The sequence below is a fragment of the Gymnoscopelus microlampas genome (assembly GCF_963454915.1).
Source record: "Gymnoscopelus microlampas genome assembly, chromosome: 8".
Lineage (NCBI taxonomy): Eukaryota > Metazoa > Chordata > Actinopteri > Myctophiformes > Myctophidae > Gymnoscopelus > Gymnoscopelus microlampas.
Window position 1 is genome coordinate 13,796,225 of NC_139945.1, and position 25,794 is coordinate 13,822,018.

The 25,794-nt window shown below is 40.6% G+C and overlaps 1 protein-coding gene across 1 annotated transcript in view; it reads right to left on the bottom strand.

The window, feature by feature from the left end:
• tenm4 (teneurin transmembrane protein 4) overlaps positions 1-25,794 on the bottom strand; it is a 359,498-nt gene that overhangs the window by 44,578 nt on the left and 289,126 nt on the right.

The following is a 25,794-nucleotide window of genomic DNA, read 5'->3' on the forward strand; positions in this document are numbered from 1 at the left end:
CACTAATCATTAAAATCATTTCCACCCTCCTCACAGGGAAAAAAAAGAATTACCAGGCACACTGATGACAGTCATTTTACTCGGCCATTTCCTCAAATTGGAAAAACGGGGGGAAAAAAAGAAGAAAAAGACACAAAAATCGATTCCCCTCCTTGAAGATGAAATCAAAAGAACTTGAGTTGCGTTTGAACGACACTTCACCGTCAATGGTTCCACCCGTGACCGTTTGTGAGGATGCTACGGGTGCGCCCTGAGCGGCACGGTGATCACAGCACCGCCAAAGCCACTGAACGCGGTGATCCGTGAAAGGCCACGAATCACGACGTCCAGGTCAGCGGCAAAGAGGCTCAGCCACTAAACAGCCACTGTCTGAGTGTTAATTAACCCTTTAAGACCGGAGAACGCGTCTGTGTGACATTTTTAGATTTCTCTGGCTATTCAAAAAATAGCAGATATACAAGCTCATAGCGCGGCACCGAGTGCCGCGCTATGAGCTTGTAGATCTGCTATTTTTTAGAAGAATCTTGAAAATGTGTTCAAATCTTTGAAAATATATATTTTTTTGTAGCGCACATTTTTAATTCTGGGGGGGTCCCTGGAACAAAATATTTTCAGATGGGGGTCCGCGGCCAAAATTCATATCATTTTGGGGGTCCTTGACATGAAAAAGTTTGAGAACCACTGATTATAGAAACATAAAAATTATTTGTAGAATCCCCTCAGAAGCAAAGATTTGAGTTAAAAATGTTGGTTTTTAAAATATATATATTTTCAAAGATTTGCTCAAATTGTAACGATTTTTCAAAAATAGCAGATCTACAAGCTCACAGCGCGGCACTCGGTGCCGCGCTGTGAGCTTGTAGATATGCTATTTTTGAATAGCCCAAAGAAATCTGAAAAAAGACACAGATTCTTTCCCGCTCTTAATGGGTTAAACTCTGCTGTGCGTAAACGCGTGAAAAGGGGCCCCCGTAACTCGTCCACTCGGACAATTTCAAAGATCAATTAGCACTCCAGGGTTTGACCGTGTGACAGCCCAGAGACGGTACAATCACTTCCATCGACCACTTTGTTTAGCACAAAAAAGTATGAAAAAAAATAAATAAATAAAGGAAACAATTCCTGAAATATCTCAACTAAGTTGTTACGCTTCCATGAGGTGGATGCGTTAACCCATTAAGACCTGGAACTGTGTCATTTTTAGATTTGAGCTAAAAAGCATTCATTTACACTTTGGGCTATTCAAAAATAGCAGATATACAAGCTCATAGCGCGGCACCGAGTGCCGCGCTATGAGCTTGTATATCTGCTATTTTTGAAAAATCATGAACATGTGTGCAAATCTTTGAATATACTCAAATCTTTGCTTCTGGGGGTCCCTGGAACAACATATGTTGATGGGGGTCCGCGGCCAAATACATATAATTTTGGGGGTCCTTGACATGAAAAAGATTGAGCACCACTGATATAGAAACATACGTTATCCAGAAAACTGTTGAGATTTAGGAGACATATAGACTCGGCTTCAGGTCTCAATGGGGTAAAACATTTATCATGCGATACAGGACAATGAAAACCTTTTTTTATCGGGCCATAAAATTCTTTATGGGGCGGTGGCAGTGGCTCAGGGGTGGAGTGGTCGGTAGAGCGGGGCCGGATGAGAACCGCGAGGTGCCCAGTTCGATCCCGGGCTCCCCCCAGAGTTAGTGTCGAAGTGTCCTTGAGCGAAAAACGCCGAACCCCTAATTGCTCCCGATGAGCAGGTTGGTGCCTTGCATGGTTTCCTCCGCCATCGGTGTGTGAATGTGTGTGTGAATGGGTGAATGTATGTAATGCACAATCTACGTAAAGCGCTTTGGATAAAAGCGCTATATAAATGCACCATTTATTTAAAGGTAGGGTAAGTGATTTTCTTTGGTTAAAATAAGTGCTAAATAGCTCTATATTCTGATAGTAGTCATTGCTATAGAGTGTTTGTTCAGTAAAAGGAGTCTCCTCGTCTCTCCAGCTCTTTATAAAACAGAAAATGCATTTTCGTTTCAGTTTCAGTTTAATTTCCAATTTTATCCAATCAGGATAGAGAACTCAATCAGGATATAGATTAAACAAGTGAAATTGGAAGTGATGACACTAAGAATTGAGCAGGCAAAATTGGAACTGGAACACTATACAAATTAAGCTTAAAAATTGGTACTTTCTCCTGATTGGCTGAGATTTTGACACCTACCGAAAAATGTATTTTCTGTTTATTAAAGAGCTGGAGAGACATGGAGACTCCTGTTACTGAACAAACACTCTATAGCAATGATTACTATCAGAATATAGTGCTTTAACCTTTTAACAAAATACTTTTTGTTTTAACCAAAAAATATCACGTACCCTACCTTTAAAGAATGTAGTATAGAGGTTTCCTCTCGTACTGGACACAGTGGTTTACACTAGATCAGTGCTTCTCAAACTTTTTCATGCCAGGGACCCCCAAATTGATATATATTTGGCCGCGGACCCCCATCTGAAAATAATGTTGTGCCAAGGGCTCCCAGAAGCAAAGATTTGTGTTAAAATGTTCGGTTTAAAAGAAATATATTCAAAGATTTGCACGGATCTTCAAGATTTTTCAAAAATAGCAGATCTACAAGCTCATAGCGCGGCACTCGGTGCCGAGCTATGAGCTTGTATATCTGCTATTTTTGAATAGCCAAAGTATAAAAGGTTAACATTATTGTGATGCTATATTCACATATTTTGCTGGGGACCCCCTGGAACCCCCTCAAGGACCCCTGGGGGTCCCCGGACCCCACTTTGAGAACCAATGCACTAGATAACCACCCTGCAGGTACAAAACAAAGGGTTGGGGGACCACCACCGGGGTTCCAAATGGACCCTTCTTCGGGGTGTGTAACTCAGAGAGCGTACACTTGTAAACACTGAGGATGTTTAGAGGGGTTGCCCAGAGATACAAACTGGGGATCCTTGAAATGAAAGAGGTTGAGAGTCATTGCTTCAGTGTGTCCCTTATCCCATTGATACCTGGAACGCTTCTGTGTCACTTTAGATGTCTTTGGCTATTTAAAAATAGCAGATATACAAGCTCATAGCGCGGCACCGAGTGCCGCGCTATGAGCTTGTAGATCTGCTATTTTTGAAAAATCGTGAAAATTATTTTTTTATATATTTTTTCTAAAAACTGTTACGATTTAGAATTGTTTTAGAAGCGGCCTCAGGTCTTAATGGGTTAAGGGGGGCCGCAGTGCTACAGTATTGAAGCAATGTTGCAAAACAGCATCTTTTTTTCCTAAATCACACCAGGAGGTGGAGGAGTACATTAATGTGTTCGTTATCTTGACACGATCCGCCGAGTGACCTCCTGGAATTATTATTTGATTTTATTTTACGTGCGGTCGTTGCCAGATGCAAGGCGCTCGCCCTTGATGTAGAATGCTAAGTGCCAATCTTGGGTCTTCATCTTCCCGATTTAATATCTTGTCCAAGAAATGATTAAAATAGTTAGGTTTTAATGGGGACACAGTTAATGACCGCGTGTCGCGGTACACATATGAGCCCGGCGGAACACACCCTACAGTGTGGGAAGAAGTACTCTCATTTGTTTTACTTAAGTAAAAGTAGCGCTTCCACAATGAAAGGCCTGTGTTCAAAATTTGACTTTGAGTAAAAGTACAAAGGTATTGGCATCAAAATATACCAGTACCAACAGTGCAATGACTCGTCCACACGATATATTTCAATGAATGCCTTTTACAAAAAATAGCAGATCTACACGCTCACAACGTGCCTCGATATTTTCGTCGTGAAATATATAATGTGGGTTTTGCATTAATAATAAAATTCCGCAAAGTAGCTCGAATATATACTTTATACCTCTGACATGTAGTGGAGTAGAAGGATAAAATATTGAAAAATATAGTTGTACCTAGGTATAGTACTTAACCCATTAAGACCTGGAACGCATCTGTGTCACTTTAGATTTCTTTGGCTTTTCAAAAATAGCAGATCTACAAGCTCATAGCGCGGCACCGAGTGCCGCGCTATGAGCTTGTAGATCTGCTATTTTTGAAAAATCTTGAAAACATTATTATTATTTCTTTTTTTCAAAAAACTGTTCTCAGACAAAAAAAACTGCTCTCAGACACTGAAAGTAAGGGGAAAGACTAGAATGGCAGAAATAACAAGCCAGACATGATGAAACAGAGGTACCCCAGAAGGGGTCTAATCATTCACGTTTTAAAACAGTGAAAATAGACGATCGACAAGCTCACAACGCATCGTGACGCGACCTGCTGTAGAGCTTGTAGATCGGCTATTTTCACTACTTGTGTGTGATACTCTTGTATGATGAAGTAGGGCATAAATGTACAGCGGGGGGGGGGGGGGGGGTCTTCCCAAAGGCAGCGTTTTCTAGCAGGCCAGAGAAACACTCTGATTCTGACGCCATCTGTCTCATTCAGAGACTGTTTTTTTTTGGCACAAGCCTGTGTCTGCTGTGGTGGACAGAAGCCAAGTATGTTTCCTTGAGTACTGCACTTTGCTGTCGGGCTTATCTCCGTATTTTAAAGACGGGGTGCTGTGATTTTCAGTGATCCCACTCTATAGCAATGAAAATGTACAGAAATTGTTAAAATTATGTTTTTATGTGGACACGCCTCCAGTTCATTAAGTATACCTGGTTCTCACCTTAGCACCTCCTCCACCACCTTAGCACCACCCACCTGTCCTAGTCCCTCCTCCTCCTCATGCCCACACCTGTTGTGTTATGATAATGAGGGGGAGGGCATGTTTTTACTATGTCACTAAAGGGCTGTTTCTCTATTGGCACGTTTGACCCTCAAGGTTTCAGCCTCCAGGTAGAAACTCAAAATAGTCAGAGAAGACATAAAACACCATAAAAACACCACCAGGGGGCTTAATGAAGTTCTATCAACCTCATAGACACATGAAAAACAGAAAAAGTGCAAAACCATGGCACCACCTCTTTAACTTTTTGTGTTTTTTTTCGCAACTTAACGCTCTATCACAAAAGCATCAAAAGTAGCAGATCTACAAGTTTGAAACGGGGCGCGAAGCGGCGCATTTGGAGCTTGCAGATCTGCTGTTTTTGGCTATTTTTGAATTTTGAATTTGAATCCTGAGTAAGTAAGTCGTTTTGGACAGTTTCCACGAGACAGAGACGATATTTTGAGTATCTGTACTTTGGGGTATTTGTGCTTTTGGATACTTATAACTTTTCTTCCACTACATTTCAAAGACAAATGTTGTACTTTAGACTCTACTTCATTTACAGGAAGGGAAAAAAATGTACCATTATGAATTAACTACTGTAATTTGTACGTTTGAATACTTTTCAAAAGCTTTGAAGTAATTTTAAAAGTATAAGTACACATTTGACAGAGAAACTTTCACTAGTGGAGTAACATTTCACCCGGAGTACTCTTTGACTCAAGTGCTGGAATTGAGTACTTTGTCCATCTCCAGTGGCGTGCACAGACATTTTGAGGGGCAGGTGCTCAAGTAAATTATACTTTTTTTTGTTTACTTGGTCTGCTCTTTTTTCCCTCTACACCTATACCTCTTTGCCAAAAATAGCCGATCTACAAGCCCACAACGCCTCGCAGTGCGAGGCGTTGTGGGCTTGTAGATCGGCTATTTTAGCTAAAGTTCTCCTCAGAAAAGGGATGCGGTTTCGAGTGGTTATGGTAAAAGAAAAATCATTTCACACAAAGATTTGGCGGACCCCCTGTAGTAACTCTGAGGACCCCCTAGGGGTCCCGGACCCCCTGTTGAAGACCCCTGCTGTAAACTGAAGAAAAGAAAATGTTTTTTTATTTTTTTCAAAAGGGCACTTCTGGTCAAGAGGGCAAAGGGCAGATACTCTAGCACCACCTAGAGTCTATCTGTGCACGTCCCTGTCCATCTCTGATTATGTCTTCAAGGTGTCTTTGTGATTAATCTAAAATGGCTTCTCTTCAGGTACGACCAAACGGCTGGTGCTTTTTGCACGCCGTTTGACAGCGCTTAATGACATCTTAAAAACAGCCCGGGTCGGAAAAGCCACCCCTTGGCTCCTCTCCAGTGGCAGCGCCAGAGCGCGGCTGGCAGGGGGGGGGGGGGGGGGGGGGGGAGTCTCGCTCTTTCAGTCTGGAGCTGAGAAAAAGGCACGCTGGGGGTCTGTCGCCTGTGAAGGGGACGATTACACCAGAGGCAATTAATGTCACCAATACCTAATTGAGAGGATTACTTTACACTAAAAGCAAAAAGATTCATGAGTGTGCGCCCTCCCGGGTTCCCTGAAGGCTTGGGCCAGCGTGAGCAATTTGAGCCTGAAGAATGACTCCCCTTACCCCGGGACCCCCTCTTTGGGGGTCCACTGGGGATAGGGGGTGGGGGGGGGGGGGGAGTACAACGGGATTCACAGCGGTCGCTTTCTCTTTTCTACAGAGGTGACTGCCTCCGCACACAACAAGACTTTTAGTGTCACAACACGTGTCAAGCTGCCGAGACAAATTCAAGTCATCGGTAGTTTTTAGTTACTTTTTGGGTCGAGATTAGCGAGGTTAACCCATTGAGGTTCCGATTCTGCAAAATGTCATCTAAATCCGAAACGGTTTCCTGAAAAAAAAAAAAAAAAAAAAAACCTTCTATATCAGTGGTTCTCAAACTTTTTCATGTCAAGGTCCCCCAAAAAAGATAAGTATTTGGCCACGGACCCCCATCTCAAAATGTTTTGTTCTGCAGGGACCCCCGGAAGCAAAGATTTGAGTTAAAAATGTTCGCTTTAAAAGAATATAAATATATTAAATTGCACACATTTTCTCGATTTTTCAAAAATGGCAGATCTACAGGCTCGTAGCGCGGCACCGAGTGCCGCGCTACGAGCCTGTAGATCTGCTACGAGCTTGTAGATCAGCTATTTTTGAATAGCCAAAGTGTAAAATAATGCTTTTTTAGCTCAAATAAAAAAAGTGACACAGATGCGTTCCAGGTCTTAATGGGTTATGGCATTAGACATCAAAGGAAGCCCCTCCTACCCCCTGGCATTCCAGGAAACACAGGAACGCATGTTCACCTCCCATGGCCTCTTCATATAGCTGAGAGAGGCCCAGTGTCATGTACAGAAGACCGCTGTGGTCTGTACTGATGAATAGAAGGCACAGAGAGGGCTTACAGGGAGGTCTTACAGGACCCCCTTCCCGGAGAACAATAACCCACTCATGGGGAATTATTTTAAATTGTGGACATTTGTTTTAACAGGCAAAACTTGAGGGAAGCAGATGCGAGGCAATGGAGGAACAATGGCTATAGGTTGTACGGCACCAGGCCAAATGCCCAGTGCTATACCGTAGATCAGCAGCACACCTGTGCCAATATTGCACGGTATATCAGAGCAGTGGTTTTCAAAGCGGGGGCCGGAGGTGGGCAAATTGGAAAGGAGAAAATAAAGGAGAAAATAAAGAAATAAATAAATATATACATACAGTATATATATATATATATATATATATATAGAGAGAGAGAGCGAGAGAGAGAGAGAGAGAGAGAGTTTTTGTTTTCAAATCAAAAGATTATTGTGCCAGTTGAACCAATTTCAACCTGGCCTATTTTGGCCATTTCGAATATTCTTTTAAAATGTTCAAAAATAGCTGATCTACAAGCTCTCAACTTGAGCTTTTGGCAGTATTGATTGATTGATTGATTGATTGATTGATTGAGCACAAAGGATAAATACGCAAGAAAGCCTGAAGGCTTTTTTTCCATTGTAAAAAGGGGGCACAGTCAGAGGCTATACGGAAATGTGAGGGTCCCTCGCATGGAAAGGTTTGGGAACCCCTGTGTTAGAATGCCTCTCTAAGCCCATGCAAGGTCCAGACTAACTGTGGTATAACATGAAACAATCCTAATGCTTTTAACATCGCTCAAATACTACAATTATGTACCTTTACACTGGCCTCTGCACTGATCAATGTTCAACACATCAAATATTTGTCATCTCAATATATATATATATTTATGATGAATAATAAGTTCACTCTTGTTTACTTTGTGCAGTGATGTCAACTGTATTTATTCTTCATTAAGTATAAATCATAAAAACATTGTTTAGTGTTATATGGTAATCAGTAAAACTGTGAGAAATAACCTGTGATCTTATTTAGCTTAACTGCAAACACTTTTTTCACACAAAACACGCACGTGAGCAAGTGATGCTTAACCCATCCACTCCGGGAACGCATCTTTGTCATTTTAGATCTCTTCGGCTATTAGAAAACAGCAGATCTACAAGCTCATAGCGCTATGAGCTTGTAGATCTGCTATTTTTGAAAAAACATGAAAATGTGTGCAAATCTTTGAATATATATATTTTAAAACAAACATTTGTAAATCAAATCTTTGCTTCTGGGGGTCCCTGGACATTTTTTTTGTTGACAAATGTTTGCTTTAAAAATATGTATATTTCAGCACCTTGTGCCACGCTATGAGCTTGTAGATCTGCTATTTTCTAATAGCCAAAGAAATCTAAAATGACACAGATGCGTTCCCGGATTGAATGGGTTAACCCTGCTACCATGATGTGGCAGTGTGACAACTTTTCTTCCCTCTTTTTTCATTTTTTTTTTTACTTCACCTCATTGTGGCATGTTATGTACACACCTGTATATGATGCTAATGTTTCTAAAATAAGCCTTACACACCTGTATATGATGCTAATGTTTCTAAAATAAGCTGTACACACCTGTATATGATGCTAATGTTTCTAAAATAACCTGTACACACCTGTATATGATGCTAATGTTTCTAAAATAAGCTGTACACACCTGTATATGATGCTAATGTTTCTAAAATAAGCTGTACACACCTGTATATGAGGCTAATGTTCATTTACACTTTCTGTTTGTATCTTGATTATTTCATCTGTGTCTATCCTGTGTCCTTTTTTCTCCTGTTCTGACTCATACCTCTATCCTCTCTCTTGTCACGGAAACTAATATGAAACGATGGAGAAGCACACGGAGAAAAAAGGATTCTGATTATTCCGATTCTGACTGAGTCGCATCCTGTAGCATAATGGAGAAAATAAGGGTTTGTCCTCGGATCTCCTTCCAGATTGAAGCCGCTTAGGATCGTGCTCTCTGGCAAGGAGTGGCACAGCCACAACGATCCCCCTCCATTACATTTTGTTGCTGTCGTCCGGCAGAAACCTTGTATCTCCATACTGTATTTCAACCTTTTATGTTTTTTTTCGTAAATGAATGCCCTAGCTGCTCTACTTGATCATACAAGAGTGTCGCCAAAAGTAGTGAAAATAGTCGAGCTGCAAGCTCACAATGCGACACGTTGTGAGCTTGTAGATCGGCTATTTTCAATATTTTATCAACAAAAATAATGTATATTAACCTGAATTTAGACCTGGAACGGAATCAGTGTCATTTTAGATTTCTTTGGCTATTCAAAAATAGCAGATATACAAGCTCATAGCGAGGCAAAAAAGTGCTTATACATCTGCTTTTTTTGCAAATCTTTAAATATATGTTAATATTTAAAAAAACGTAAAAAAGAAAAAACTGGCCTAAGGTCTAAATGGGGTAGAAAACGGAACGGTTTTGGACATACAAGGTTTCCGCCCGTCAGTGGCGATTCACAAAACTGCACAAGCTGACAGGCAGCACTGTTACCATGGAGAGGTCGTGTGTGTTACCATGGAGAGGTTGTGTGTGTGTTACCATGGAGAGGTTGTGTGTGTTACCATGGAGAGGTTGTGTGTGTGTTACCATGGAGAGGTTGTGTGTGTTACCATGGAGAGGTTGTGTGTGCTGTTGGCAGCATGAATCATAAGCTCGCCGGCTGGCCTGGGAGAGGTTAGGCCAGGTCTTTGGCGGCACGTTGGCGCCGAGGGCTGGGGGGGGGGGGGGGGGGGGGGGGGGGCAGCGTTGATTCCGTCGACTAAAACTATGACGAAAAATGTTCGTCGACTACCTTTTTTTCACAGACGAAAAGTAAATAAAAAATCACACCCTGTGTGAAGTGAGTGGTGCCTTTGATGAGCCCCGTATTGACCCCCGTATTGATGTTGTCACCAATGTTTGTGGACAGACATACATACATACATACATACATACATACATACATACATACGGACACACGGACAAAGTCAGATATACTGTAGGAGTGGTTGCCTTCGGCACCACTCAAGAACGAAGAGATCCAGTAGAACTAAAAGACAAGTCATTTTATGCTTGGCTGCGCTCAGGTGTTGCGCTCTGAAAATAGCAGATCTACAAGCTCACAACGCGTCGCGCTGCGACGCGTTGTGAGCTTGTAGATCAGCATGCAACCAAGTGTAAAATCAGGCATTACGACGCCATCAAGGCAACGCCAAAATACATTTTAGTCGACTAAAATCAACTGTAGTTTTAGTCGCCTAAAACTAGACAAAAACGAAAACATTTCAGATGACTAAAATATGACAAACACTAAATGGAATGGTGCGAGAGCGCACCCGTGCAGGTCGACGTGCTGCTGCGGCGCGTGCAGCACGGTGAGGAAACCGAACTCGAAAGCTGTTCAGAACAGAGGGAGGAAGCGCTGCCCGGGTTCAGTCACAGTGACTTTCTCTAACAGGTGCTCCTCAGTAGAAAAGGTACAGGTAGGCATACATAGAAGCAAAAAATAATTAAAAAAAAAACAAAGTTCTGCTTGTGGTGAGGCAGACTGTAGGGAGAAAATACTGAGGCACTCCGTCTTCAGGTGAGAAATAATAACTGTATTGTTGAGCATCTGGCAGTACAGGATAACCCACGCGTTTCGACACTTGGGTCTTCAACAGGGTTTGCCGATCAGGGTGACAATCAGGGTGACAATCAGGGTGATTAGTCACGTGAAGCTATGGGTTGTCGCGGTTATGACATTTTACTTGACGATTAATTGTCACTCGAATACTTGTGATTAGCGATTTAACCCATTAAGACCGGGAACGCATCGGTGTCATTTTAGATTTCTTTGGCTCTTCAAAAATAGCAGATATACAAGCTCATAGCGCGGCACCGAGTGCTGCGCTATGAGCTTGTAGATCTGCTATTTTTGAAAAATCTTGAAAATATATATATATATCCTTTATTTTTCAAAAAACTGTTAGGATTTATAGGCGCCTATGAGCTTGTAGATCTGCTATTTTTGAAAAATCGTGAAAAAATATTTTTTATATATTAAAAATAAAACTGTTAGGATAGAAGGATAGAAAACATTTTAAGAATTGGACCCAGGCCTTAATGGGTTAACTGTTTGAAACTGTGAAACTGTGTTTCAAACATTGGAACATTATGAATACAAATAACATTTCTGTTTGCCTTTTAGGCTTAGTAATAACAAATAAAAGTGCTCCTCGGAGCAGAGGTCTCCGCCAGGTCAGGTAGGTTGTTGTGGGCCAGCAATGTTTGGAATTCACTTTATCAAAATGGATTATGAAAGATCGGATGGATTTGTCGTGATCACTTGACTATAGAGATAAGGTGTACAGATTTGAGTGATTTGGACAAAATGTGTGGGAGTATTATCAAACAATATATTGTCGGCCTATAATAGGGCAATGATAAAAGGGTGGCATGTTCCTCAACATAGTGCGAATCTGCGTGCAAAGTTTCACTACAATCGGACGCTGCGTTCATGATTTGCGGCATTTTTATGGAAGTATTTACTGGACTTTATTGTTTGCAAAGATATTTTCAAACGTCGCAAATATTTTCCATTGGTCACTCGTATTTTCTTTTAACCTCGCAAATATTCTGCATTCCTCACTTGTATTTTTTTTAACCTCGCAAATATTCTGCATTCCTCACTCGTATATTGTAGTGTGCTCACAAAAAAAAATCAGCATTGTAAATATAAAATCAAGCTCTGTAATTACGAGTTATATTTACACATTTGTCGCCTGCATTTTACAACCTGCTTGCCTGCTTTTTACAACTGAAGCACAAACACACATTTGCGCAATAATGTCCAATTCCTCCCTCTCCAACTTTGTAATTAACACCTGGCAAATATTTTTTATGGCTAATAACTCGCAAATAAATTCACAAATGTTTTGACTGCTTCACTTGTGTTTTCTGGTATCTGCAAGTAAAAAAAATCGAGCTCTGTAACTACGAGTTGTTGTTTACACATGTGTGGATTGCTTTTTACAAGTGACGCATGAATTACACTTGTGGATCTCATTTCTACACATGTGTGACTTCTCCTCCTTTCAGCTTGTGGATCGCCTTTTACAAGTGACGCACACATTACGCTTGTGGATCTAATTTCTACACTTGTGTGACTCCTCCTTTCAACTTGTGGCCGCGTGTCATTTGTGACGTATTTTTGTCCAGTCTGAGGCTAGCGTCACTTGCAAAAACAGTGCATCGCGTGTAAACAGTACGTCGTGTGTGTATCATTATTTTGGGGGGTCACGGCCTGAAAAGTTTGGGAACCCTTGTTATAGGCTATAGCTATCACAATAATATATCAACAATTAAAACTAGACAAGCTTACAGGAAATGTATAAATTGGTTAGACTTTTTTTTAGCACAATAACAAAATCTCTCCTCACCTTAATGTTGGTGTATCACACAATAAATGCCCAGTTAAAAATTAGCATGATGTCATGTCACATATCAACATGGTGAAACAGCAACCTGTGTGTATTAGCTGTAAGCACTGTGACACCATGATAGATATTCAGATTTGTTCAGATTTGTTATTGTAGGGATAGCCCTTTCGGGTGCAGCATCTAATTTTCGAGGGGGTCCCATAAAAACATTAGCAACAGACAGATACACACATGCAATACAAGTATACAGATACATTCAAACACAGATAGCTTGCTCACCCTCTTCCACCCACCCCACCAACCACCACATCATCAGCTGTTAAACAACAGAAGAGAAGGAAGGGCACAGTGCAACTACTATCAGTGTATATATCCCAACAGGTACAGTCAATTTAGAAGCATATATAGGCCTACACATTATATGTAGTATCAAGGGAAGTCCTGAGGGGTCAGAAGGAGGAAATGGAGCTATGTAGTAGAATGACCTTCGTCCAACCTCTTTAAAGATGTGTGGGACATTAAAGTAAGGATATTGCTAGTGTCTAAGTGAATATGATGATGTATATTGAGCTAATACTGTTTCAAAGAAGGAAGGGCAACTAAAGTAAATGCATTAACGTTTTTGTAATTGCCTTCTTGATTTAGGTTGCAACCAATTGAGTGAGGTGAACATGAGGCAGTGATGAGTTCCATATAGACCTCAAGACGAACCGGCACAAGGAGTCATATAAAACATTAAGAGGCTTAAGATGAGGTTCTGTGGTGGTGTTCTGCATACACAACATCAGCATAATCTATAATAGGAATAGGAATAGGAAGCAACACTTGAGAGATTGTTATTTTCCTAACTTCAAATGAAAAGCAATTAATTGAACGGTAGAGTGAACTCAGGCAACCTAGCTATAGCTACTGTATACATATTATTTTGTTAAAAGAATAGACAGACAGAACGACAGACAGACAGACATAGATTGTCTGCTGTATATCTATGTCTGTCTGTCTGTCTGTCTGTCTGTCTGCCTGCCTGCCTGCTGTACATCTATGTCTGTCTGCCAGCTGTACATCTATGTCTGTCCGTCTGTCTGTTTGTTTTGCGGAATGTTGTGGCATATTGTGGAATACACCAACATTAAGGTGAGGAGAGATAAAAAATAAAAATAAAACTAACTCTCCTGCAGTGTTCACTGCCCCGAGAGGGGATGGGGCGTATGGGAGGGCAATTCTCCTGGACACTATTGGTTGAACGTCTAGGTTGGAGTCTTGTTGTTATGCCAATTACCAAATCCCCCATGTAGCCCCTCCCTGACCAGTGCTGATTGGTCTTGGGTATTAGATGAGTCATCTTGCTTGGTATCTCCCCCAATGACCCCATGTGACCTAGGCAAACATTCAGCAGAATAGAATATCTACAAGTTCATAGATGGAAAAAGAAATGGACCACGTATAGACTTGTTTTTCAGACCAAGGACCCCTTAGCTGAGAGAGAGATGAAGCAAGGACCCCCAATACATATTGTAGGAAAAATTTAATTGAGTTGCAGATTAAACTCATTCATAGATTTAATAGATTCATAGACTTGTTTTACAGCACTCATCGGTGGTGTGGAAATTAATATTCTTTATTTGTTTACATATCTTTTCTATTCATATGTTGGAGTCATGATAATGTGTATTTTCAGACATTAACCCTCAATACTTTGTCTGCTCTTGTGTCCCCTCTACACCAAACCTATAACCGAAAATAGCTGATCTACAAGCCCACGTGTCGCAGCACTGTGTTGTTGGCTTGAAGATTGGCTATTTTCAACAAAGCAGATCTACATGCCCATGAGAGCTTGCAGCACGCGTTGTTGGCTTGTAGATCTGCTATTTTCTGCAAATGTTCCCCCCAGAATAGGGGGGGGGGGTTTCCTTTTACACAAAGATTTGTGTACACTGTAACTCTGAGGAACCCCTAGGGGTCCCGGACCCCCTGTTGAAGATATCGGCATAGTTAGGTCGTTAATCACTAAAACCGTATATACTTAGCCCAGGACTGTATACTAGGCCCCCTCCTGATTTCGCTGTACACTAAATATATTAAAATAGCCGATCTACAAGATCACAACACGCTGGCTACTTCCACCAAATGTTCACCCCATAATAGGGATGCTTGGGTACAAGTCTGGACCGCATTCTCACTGAGGACCAGCTGATGGCACTTCTCTGACCTAGAGTGCAAGGGTTTTTCTCAGGCCGAGATCCCCCAAAATAATAATAATTGAAATGGGGACCCCCACCCTGACAAGCACTTGGAATTGTAGACATTATATTTAGTTTGACTTGAAAATTGCTGATCTACATGCTCACAAAGCCGCTTGTATATTAAAAAGGTATTAAAAGTCATTATTGTAACTTTAGAAATGTGCAGATACCCTGTATACACTTATACAATACTGTATTGTATAAGTTTCCAAGTGCTTGTCAGGGTGGGGTTCCCCATTTCAATTATTATTATTTTGGGGGATCTCGGCCTGAGAAGAACCCTTGCACTCTAGGTGCAAGGGGAAAAACAAGTCTATACGTGGTCCATTTCTTTTTCCATCTATGAACTTGTAGATATTCTATTCTGCTGAATGTTTGCCTAGGTCACATGGGGTCATTGGGGGAGATACCAAGCAAGATGACTCATCTAATACCCAAGACCAATCAGCACTGGTCAGGGAGGGGCTACATGGGGGATTTGGTAATTGGCATAACAACAAGACTCCAACCTAGACGTTCAACCAATAGTGTCCAGGAGAATTGCCCTCCCATACGCCCCATCCCCTCTCGGGGCAGTGAACACTGCAGGAGAGTTAGTTTTATTTTTATTTTTTATCTCTCCTCACCTTAATGTTGGTGTATTCCACAATATGCCACAACATTCCGCAAAACAAACAGACAGACGGACAGACATAGATATACAGCTGGCAGACAGACATAGATGTACAGCAGGCAGGCAGGCAGACAGACAGACAGACAGACAGACATAGATATACAGCAGACAATCTATGTCTGTCTGTCTGTCGTTCTGTCTGTCTATTCTTTTAACAAAATAATATGTATACAGTAGCTATAGCTAGGTTGCCTGAGTTCACTCTACCGTTCAATTAATACACACGACGTACTGTTTACACGCGATGCACTGTTTTTGCAAGTGACGCTAGCCTCAGACTGGACAAAAATACGTCACAAATGACACGCGGCCACAAGTTGAAAGGAGGAGTCACACAAGTGTAGAAATTAGATCCACAAGCGTAATGTGTGCGTCACTTGTAAAAGGCGATCCACAAGCTGAAAGGAGGAGAAGTCACACATGTGTAGAAATGAGATCCACAAGTGTAATTCATGCGTCACTTGTAAAAAGCAATCCACACATGTGTAAACAACAACTCGTAGTTACAGAGCTCGATTTTTTTTACTTGCAGATACCAGAAAACACAAGTGAAGCAGTCAAAACATTTGTGAATTTATTTGCGAGTTATTAGCCATAAAAATTATTTGCCAGGTGTTAATTACAAAGTTGGAGAGGGAGGAATTGGACATTATTGCGCAAATGTGTGTTTGTGCTTCAGTTGTAAAAAGCAGGCAAGCAGGTTGTAAAATGCAGGCGACAAATGTGTAAATAATAACTCGTAATTACAGAGCTTGATTTTATATTTACAATGCTGATTTTTTTTTGTGAGCACACTACAATATACGAGTGAGGAATGCAGAATATTTGCGAGGTTAAAAAAAATACAAGTGAGGAATGCAGAATATTTGCGAGGTTAAAAGAAAATACGAGTGACCAATGGAAAATATTTGCGACGTTTGAAAATATCTTTGCAAACAATAAAGTCCAGTAAATACTTCCATACATTTTGTTCAAAATGGGCCACTCCAGCAAACTTTAGATGTCAATTTTAGCCAACCAGGACGGAATATGACAAATCTAATAGATTGATCACATGACTATAGAGAACACGTGTACTGATTTGCGGAAAATTTGGATAAAATCTGAAGGAGTAATATCAAAAAATGTTGTTTTACATAAGTCGGCAAAAGTTTTTCCTTGGCCTCTAGGGAGTGTGCATACAAAGTTTTACACAGATTGGTGCAGTTATAGGTAAAAACAGGTTGGCATGGTGGCGCTGTTATAGCGCCACCATGTGGCTGATTTGAAAGATTTCAAGTAGCATTTCTACCTCGGCCTAGTGGGAATGCTCGTGCAAAATGTCACGTAAATTGCACGCTGTGTTCATGATCTGAGGCATTTTGTTCAAAACGGAGCACTCCTGCAAATTTTGGAATATGAATATAGTGTTTACTTGTAACAATACATTGTGGTATTGTGCTATGTTTACTTAAGTAAAAAAACAAAAGATCTGAGTACCTCTTCTACCAATCACTGCCATCACCTCTGCACTTTCTCAAATCCGCCCACCCCCCCCGGGCACTTTAGCTCTTTTCTCTTTCTTCTTCTCACTCGCTTGCACCAGAATCACCCTGCCCCACCCCCCCTCCCCCCATCCCTCCCGCCAACCCCCCGCCAGAACCCGGGCGCTGCCAGACACTCACTCAGCCACCCACGTAATATCACTTGACATGCCACTCAAGGTCGCTCAATGATTCCAGCTCCGTTCATCCCTGTGTTCTCGCCATTAAGGCTGCTCCCATTTCTCCATCTCACCCCTGGGGCTATTGTCTGTAACATACATTAGAGGGCTTTCACCACGTCCAGAAGGCACGACGGACGGACGGACGGACGGACGGATGGATGGACGAGGGCCATTAAATGAACAGCACAATGACAGACAAAGTGGCACCTCCCCGTTAGCCATGTTGTCTCCTGCCGTGGAACGCAACTTAACCAAGGATTCTGTTGGCCTTATAACAGGCAACGCACAATGAAACCTAAGCAGGCAATTGAGCCGGAATAAATTCAGGAGCTATTGGCTTCTCCCCGGTGCTCGCGGGGCAATGTTCCAGTGGGTCATTCTAGACTTTATGTTCTAATAGAACAAAAGCTTGTGTTTTCAGTGGTGGAAAGTAACTAAGTAGATTTACTCAAGTGCTGTACGCAAGTGCAATTGTGAGGAATTCGTACTGGTCTCAGATGCAAAAATTGTACTTTTTACTCCACTACAATTTATTTAGCGACAAGTTACGTTTGTAGGTGTAGATTATTACAAAACATATGACCAATTAAGCCCTAATGTATACTTACTATTATTATTATACTGCTATTAAATGTAAGAACATTTTTTAAAAAGCTTGGGACAAAATGGGGGGGTAAGAAATCTGCATAATGAGTATTTTATAATTTATTTTTTGGTACGTAAGTATTTTGATGCCAATACTTGTAGTTTTACTAAGTAAACTTTTGAATATAGGACTTTTACTTTTAACTACATCTTGGTATTGCTACTTTTTAAGACCTGGAACGCATCTGTATCACTTTAGATTTCTTTGGCTATTCAAAAATAGCAGATATACAAGCTCATAGCGCGGCACCGAGTGCCGCGCTATGAGCTTGTAGATCTGCTATTTTTGAAAAATCTTGATTTTTTTTTTTTTTTTTTTTTTCAAAAAAACTGTTAGGATTTAGAAAAAAAATAAGAATTGCCTCAGGTCTTAATGGGTTAAGTAAAAAGAAGAAAAGAAAGAAATGTGAGTACATGTTCCACCACTGTGTTAATACCATCATGAATGAGGAGCCGGCCTATAACTGTGTCTGTGTTACTGTTACGATCATTCGCCAGCTACAGTAGGTCACACAGATTGATGGGGTCTGTTATTATATTGCCCCTGTAAAAGTTTGACTGTGCTGCTGAAATTTAACCCCTTTAGACCGGGAAAGAATCTGTGTCATTTTAAGATTTCTTTGGCGATTCAAAAATAGCAGATCTACAAGCTCGTAGCGTGGCACTAAATCTACTATTTATTTTTTCTAATCGTGACAATTTTAGCAAATCTTTGAACATACACATATTTTTAAGGCAAACATTTGTAACTCAAATGTTTGCTTCTGGGGATTCTACAAATGTCTTCTAACTCTATACAGTTTTTTGAAAAACATATGTTTCTATATCAGTAGCGTTCAAACTTTTTCAGGTCAAGGACCCCAAAAATTATATGTAATTGGCCGCAGACCCCCATGTCAAAATATGTTGTTCCAGGGACCCCCATGAAGCAAATATTTGAGTTAAAAATGTTTGCTTTAAAAAAACATATATATATATATATATCAAAGATTTGCACAACTTTCCACGATTTTTCAAAAATAGCAGATATACAAGCTCATAGCACGGCACTCTGTGTCTGTACAAATGGAACCAAATGGACCCGTTGGTTTCGTTTGTACACTAAGAGTTATGGGGGGGGGGGGGGGGGGGTCCATGGTCAAATGCATTCTAAACTGGGACCCTTGCAGTGGTGGAAAAAGTAATCAAATGTTCTACTTAAGTAGAAGTATCAATACTGCAATGCAGAAGTACTCTGTTACAACTTACAAGTAAACGTCTGGAATTCAAAATTGACTTGAGTAAAAGTACAAAAGTATTGGTATCAAAATGTACTCAAATTACCAAAACTAAAAGTACTAAAATGTTTGAAAAGCTCACAACGCGTCGCGATACGGCGCGTTGTGAGCTTGTAGATCGGCTATTTTCCAATAGCCTATGTATAAAATAGGGCTAAAGTGGTTAATGTGTATGTTTTATAATGTAATAATTAATATCTGCAAAGTAACTAGTAACTAAAGCTTTCAAATAAGTGGAGAAAAAGTAAAATATTTGCCTCTGGGATGTAATGGAGTAGAAGTCAAAATATAGATAATTGGAAATACTCCACTAAAGTAAAAGTACCTCAAAATTGTACTCAAAAGTACAGTACTTGAGTAAATGTACTTAGTTACTTTACACCACTGGACCCTTGAAATAAAATGACAAAAACGTTTGAGAACCACAATGCCTTTGAAAACTCCAGAATAAAATAAAAATCACACCCAGTGTGAAGTGGGCGGTGTGTGGTCATCACAACATGACTCACTTTAAAAAAAGGATGAATGACTTTTTTTAAAGTCCATACTGCTATTCATAGGGCTGCACATGTGTCATGTGTTTCGCTAGCCAATCACAGTCCTGAATTTGCAAAGTCAGCCAATCACATTACAGTTAGTGGTGATGACACTAGCTGTAATGTATCGATTTGCATTAACAATGGAAGGGTTAGGGGGTACACAAATGTTTTGGTCGGTGTCCAAAACTCACTTATAGGGGCGGCTACACCGCCCCAAAAATAAAATCCAGAGGGTAAACGTCCTCTCTATTTCATTAGACTGTTCAGTCCAGCCAGCACATCCACTAAGCTGCTATATAAAGTCTTTGCTTTGGTGCAGAGGGGGGAAAGAGGTTCTTTTTTAACCCATTAAGACCTGGAACTGTGTCATTTTTAGATTTGAGCTAAAAAAAGCATTATTTTACACTTTGGGCTATTCAAAAATAGCAGATCTACAAGCTCATAGCGCGGCACCGAGTGCCGCGCTATGAGCTTGTAGATCTGCTATTTTTGAAAAATCGTGAAAATGTGCGCAAATCTTCTGAATATATATATTTTTAAAGCGAACATTTTTAACTCAAATCTTTGCTTCTGGGGGTCTCTGTAAAACAATATTTTGATGGGGGTCCGCGGCCAAATACATATCATTTTGGGGGTCCTTGACATGAAAAAGATTGAGCACCACTGATATAGAAACATACATTTTTGAGGATACTGTTGAGATTTAGGAGACATGTAGAATCGGCTTCAGGTCTCAATGGGTTAAAAAGTGTTGCCGTTAGCCCAGGTGGGTTTTTTATAAAAACAGGGTTAATGACCCGGTGCCAGGCCGAGGTGGGTCAGCCACACATCTATACAACGCTCCTCTGGCTTCACCCTGTGTGACAGTGAATGACCGCTGTGGCAGGTCCCTGCTGCAGGCCTGCACTGTATGTTAACCCATTGAGACCTGAAGCCGATTCTACATGTCTCCTAAATCTCGACAGTATTCTGAAAAACGTATGTTTCTGCATCAGTGGTGTTCAATCTTTTTCATGTCAAGGACCCCCAAAATTATACGTATTTGGCCGCGGACCCCCATGAAAATATTTTGTTCCAGGGACCCCCCAGAAGCAACGATTTGAGTTAAAAATGTTCGCTTTAAAAATATATATATTCAAATATTTGCGCAATTTTTTTACGATTTTTCAAAAAATAGCAGATCTACAAGCTCATAGCGCGGCACTCGGTGCCGCGCTATGAGCTTGTATATCTGCTATTTTTGAATAGCCCAAAGTGTAAAATAATGCTTTTTTAGCTCAAGTCTAAAAATGACACAGTTCCAGGTCTTAATGGGTTAAAGCTAAAGCCAACACCGACCATGGTCCTGCTCTGTTCCTTCTGCTGCCTGGCTGCCCGACGGGCCTGCTCTCACTGGAACTCACACACACACACACACACACACACACACACACACACACACACACACACACACACACACACACACACACACACACACACACACACACACACACACACACACACACACACACACACACACACACACACTACCAGTGTTTTGAGCTTGTAGATAGGGACAGTGGCGTGCACAGACATTTTGAGGGGCAGGTGCTCAAGTAAATTATACTTTTTTTTGTTTACTTGGTCTGCTCTTTTTTCCCCTCAACACCTATACCTCTTTGCCAAAAATAGCCGATCTACAAGCTCAGGCGTTGTGAGCTTGTAGATCTGCTATTTTTGGCTAAAGTTCTCCTCAGAAAAGGGATGCTAGGTTTCGAGTGGTTATGGTGAAAAGAAAAATCATATCACGTAAAGATTTGGCGGACCCCCTGTAGTAACTCTGAGGACCCCCTTGATATTTTGGAATTTGAATCCGGGAAAGTTTTGAACATATGAGGTTTCTACCCGACAGACGAGATGCGCGAGATATTGATGAGTGAAAGTTGCTCAGTCAAATGTATACATATAAGTTAAAGTACGGGAACACTTGCTTTTAAAAATACTTAAAGAATTCAATGTACAAATTGTAATTTAGGTTTTCTTTTTTTAATATCAATGCATTGTTGTACTGAAATTTTGACATTAAAAAGAAAAAGCAAATCTTTTCCTGAAAAAAAACAACTACTAGATATGCAATACAAAGCAAAGTTTCCTTAATAAGGCATCAATGTTCTTCTTCTGGAGTTGGCCACTTGAGAGCAATTTCTGAGGGTCAAAAATGAATGAAACTAACAACACCCGGCACCAGAGTTGGCAGAAACCCAGTCATATATTCTGATGGAATATTCTTATCCCTTCTTATTAACATTCCCACCTTGCAGTCACCGCACGACTGTGGTTCTATGAAAGTTTGTGCTAGCAGGTTAACTTACAGTATCAGGGCCGTTCGCCAACTAGGTCATATAGACTGACTGGCTGTTATTGCTGCTCCAAAAGGTTTGACTGGGCTGCTGAAATCTGAGACACCACTTTTCTCTCCAGACCCCTCCAGTTCTTTTGGGGACAAAATCCATGTGCATGTATGAATGCGCGCCTGCGTGTGTGTCTGTGTGTGTGTGTGTGTGTGTGTGTGTGTGTGTGTGTGTGTGTGTGTGTGTGTGTGTGTGTGTGTGCGCGCGCATGCGTGCGTGCGTGCGTGCGTGCGTGCGTGCGTTTCTACTTCTATTACTAAACTTCTGAGGCCCAAAGTATAGTATAACAGAATTTGAGAAATAGACATTGTCAGGACAATGTTCCTGAAAATGTTCCTGTTCCAGATAAGTGGTTGTTTATATATACATATACATATATATATATATATATATATATATATATATATATATACACATATACATACATCTATATATACAATTTGAATCCTGCGCCATGTCGGTTGTCTGTATGTATGTATGTAGCCAGTGTGACGTCATATGACATCACGGTCGTGACATCACGATGTATATATATATATATATACAAGAGTTTCGGGGGGCTACGCCCCCCTCAACCCCAGCCGCGCACGGGGCCCAGCGGGGGTGCGTGTATATTGGGGTACCCAAATCGCCGGAGTAAAAGTGTCCAAAAGGAAAAAAAAAAAAAAAAAAAAAATTGGAAAAAATGTTAATAGTGATTGTTACTTTGGTGGTCCGCGGACCCCCTGGTGGTCCGCCGACCCCTGTGAGTGTTGGGACCCCCGGGGACCCCCCTGGAACATGGCGGACCCCTTCGGCATTTTTTTTTTTTTTTCATGCACGGTTTGCTTGTTTCTGTCGCTTGTTTTTTAAAACCTGGCAGCAAACTTGGCAACCCGACTGACATCACTGACCTATCCTTGGTATTTGTACTTCCGGGTTGCATAATGATGACATCACTGTCGAGTCCTGTGGTGTCATGAACCTAGGCAGGTTTGTTTACCAGATTACCCTGGGCAGCGTGCTGTGCTGTGGCGGTGGCTGTTTGTTTTTGTGTTTGGGATGAACATGGCACGTGAAGGACGGACATATTGTGATCGAGACATGAGTGAAGTGAAAGTAACGGCCTGGGTGGAACAAAGGAGGTACGTAAGAAGGGGGGGGGGGTTGAAGCAAAGGAGCTGTGTGTGTGCTGTTGTGGAGGAGATGGGCAGAGTGCAATGGCGGCCGCTCGTGTTGTTTCGGCGAAACACGTCGCCGTGCGGTGTCGGTGGTGTGCACGGTAAACGGTACGAAGCTGCCTCCCCTTCCGTTTTGTCCGACATTTGGTGAGTAAAATTAATTATGTTGCGCGGTGGAAAAGGTGTAGTGAGCAATGAGATGTCCCCTACGCGACGCGTAAATTCAGCGCGGCCGCCGTGGCGAGTCAGTTGGCGACATGTGGTCTGGCGGTGCGTTGTTTATTCGATAACAGAGTTGTGGGGTGTCGCACCTAGGGTGCGGAAGTCGCTCGCCATTTATATAGTTATATATATATATATATATATATATATATATATATATACATATATATACATATACATACATATATGTATATATATATATATATATATATATGTATATATATATATATATATATATATACATATACATACATATATGTATATATATATATATATATATATATATATATATATATATATATATATATATATATATATATATATATATATATATATATATATATATACATATATATATATATATATATATATACATATATGTATGTATATGTATATATATATATATATATATATATATATATATATATATATATATATATATATATATATATATATATATATGTATATATATATATATATATATATATATATATATATATATATACATATATGTATATATATATATATAGGGCATGACTGATTATGATACGTTGAAACTAGGGGCAATGAAATGATTCTAACAATGTCAGTCTCTGATGTGAATGATCCGACACACAGGGTTAGACGAGCAATGGCTTTATGTGTCCCACATGTAAACAAACATAGTCAGGCCGGTATGGTTCACGTCATCATTGAACCAGGGCACAACCTCGCCAATTAAAACCATCGAACCGTGTTTAACATTTCGTTGCAGAGTTCGATAGATTAAATTGGATGTTTCTACATTTTTGAAAAGTTCAATTGCTTTCACGATTTGACACAAAGTCTATCGGCCTGTAGCCCTCTGGATGAGACACCACAAAGAAAGAAAGAAAGAAAGAAAGAAAGAAAGGAAGGGGCTACTGTTTTACAAGCAACGTGACATTGTTGCTGTCACCAGGATCTGGACATGCAGACAGTGTTGCCAGATTCTGTGAGAGAAACAAGCAACCAGGTCTAAGAAAACCAGCCCAAAAGAAGCGACTATGGGCCACATGAGCACTTTAAAATATACATCGGCTATTTGAAAATAGCAGATCTACAAGCTCACAACGCGCCGCGATGCGACGCGTTGTGAGCTTGTAGATCGGCTATTTTCAAATAAAATCTTGCGGGGAAATTATAATAAGCAGATCTGGCAACCCTGCATGCGGATGCAGGGCTGCAAAGATCCATTCTTTTCTTAGCGATTATTTTATCGATTACTTTTCTGATTAATCGAATAATCGCGAAGCATGTTTTTTTTTAAATACACTTTTAATTTCGGAAAAACCTATTAACCAAGGTCATGCAAAAATAGTGAAAATAGCAGATCTAAAAGCTGACGTTAGGAGTTTATGGATCTGCTATTTTCACTATTTTCTTTCATTTAAACAAAATGAAATCCAACGTTTCACCTATAATGTCATGCCCGAAATAGGGATCAATTACTAGTCCAATATTTTATTAAATTATCGATTGTCGATTATTTTTCATAATCGATTAAATTGATTAGTTCAATTAACTGTCAGATGTAACTGTATAGTCAGATGTAAATCAAGCATGACCAGTGGTGTAAAGTAACTAAGTACATTTACTTAAGTACTGTACTTAAGTACAATTTTGAGGTACTTTTACTTTACTGGAGTATTTCCAGTTTTCAGTACTTTTACTTCCACTCCACTACATCTTAGAGGCAAATGTTGTGCTTTTACTCCACTACAATTGTTTGACAGTTTTAGTTAATAGTTACTTTGTAGATTAACCACTTTAGCCCGATTTTACCTAGGGTATTTGAAAATAGCCGATCTACAAGCTCACAACGCGTCGCATCGCGACGCGTTGTGAGCTTGTAGATCTGCTATTTTCAAACACTTTAGTACTTTTACTTTTGGTATTTTAAGTACATTTTGATGCCAATACTTTTGTACTTTTACTCAAGTACATTTTTAATTCTGGACTTTTACTTGTAACGGAGTACTTCTACATTGCAGTAATGATACTTTTACTTAAGTAAAACATTTGAGTACTTTTTCCACCACTGAGCATGACCTGACCATGCACCTACATCCCTGAAAGAAATGCTCTGTATGAGCCAGATGAGCTGTTTTTCTAGCCTGAAGCTGCGTGGAGCTAGCCTGGGAAACCCGCCTATCAGCGTCGTCGCTCATCGTTCTGTGATTGACAGCTTACGTTGGCCAATCAGGTGGCGAGTTCGAGTGAGCCCGAATGAAGCCGAGTGCAGCCTGAGTGCCGCCGACAAAAGACGAACGGCAGCCATTGTTGTTGTCCGAGTGCCTTCACTTCTTAGTTTCGTTCTTAACACA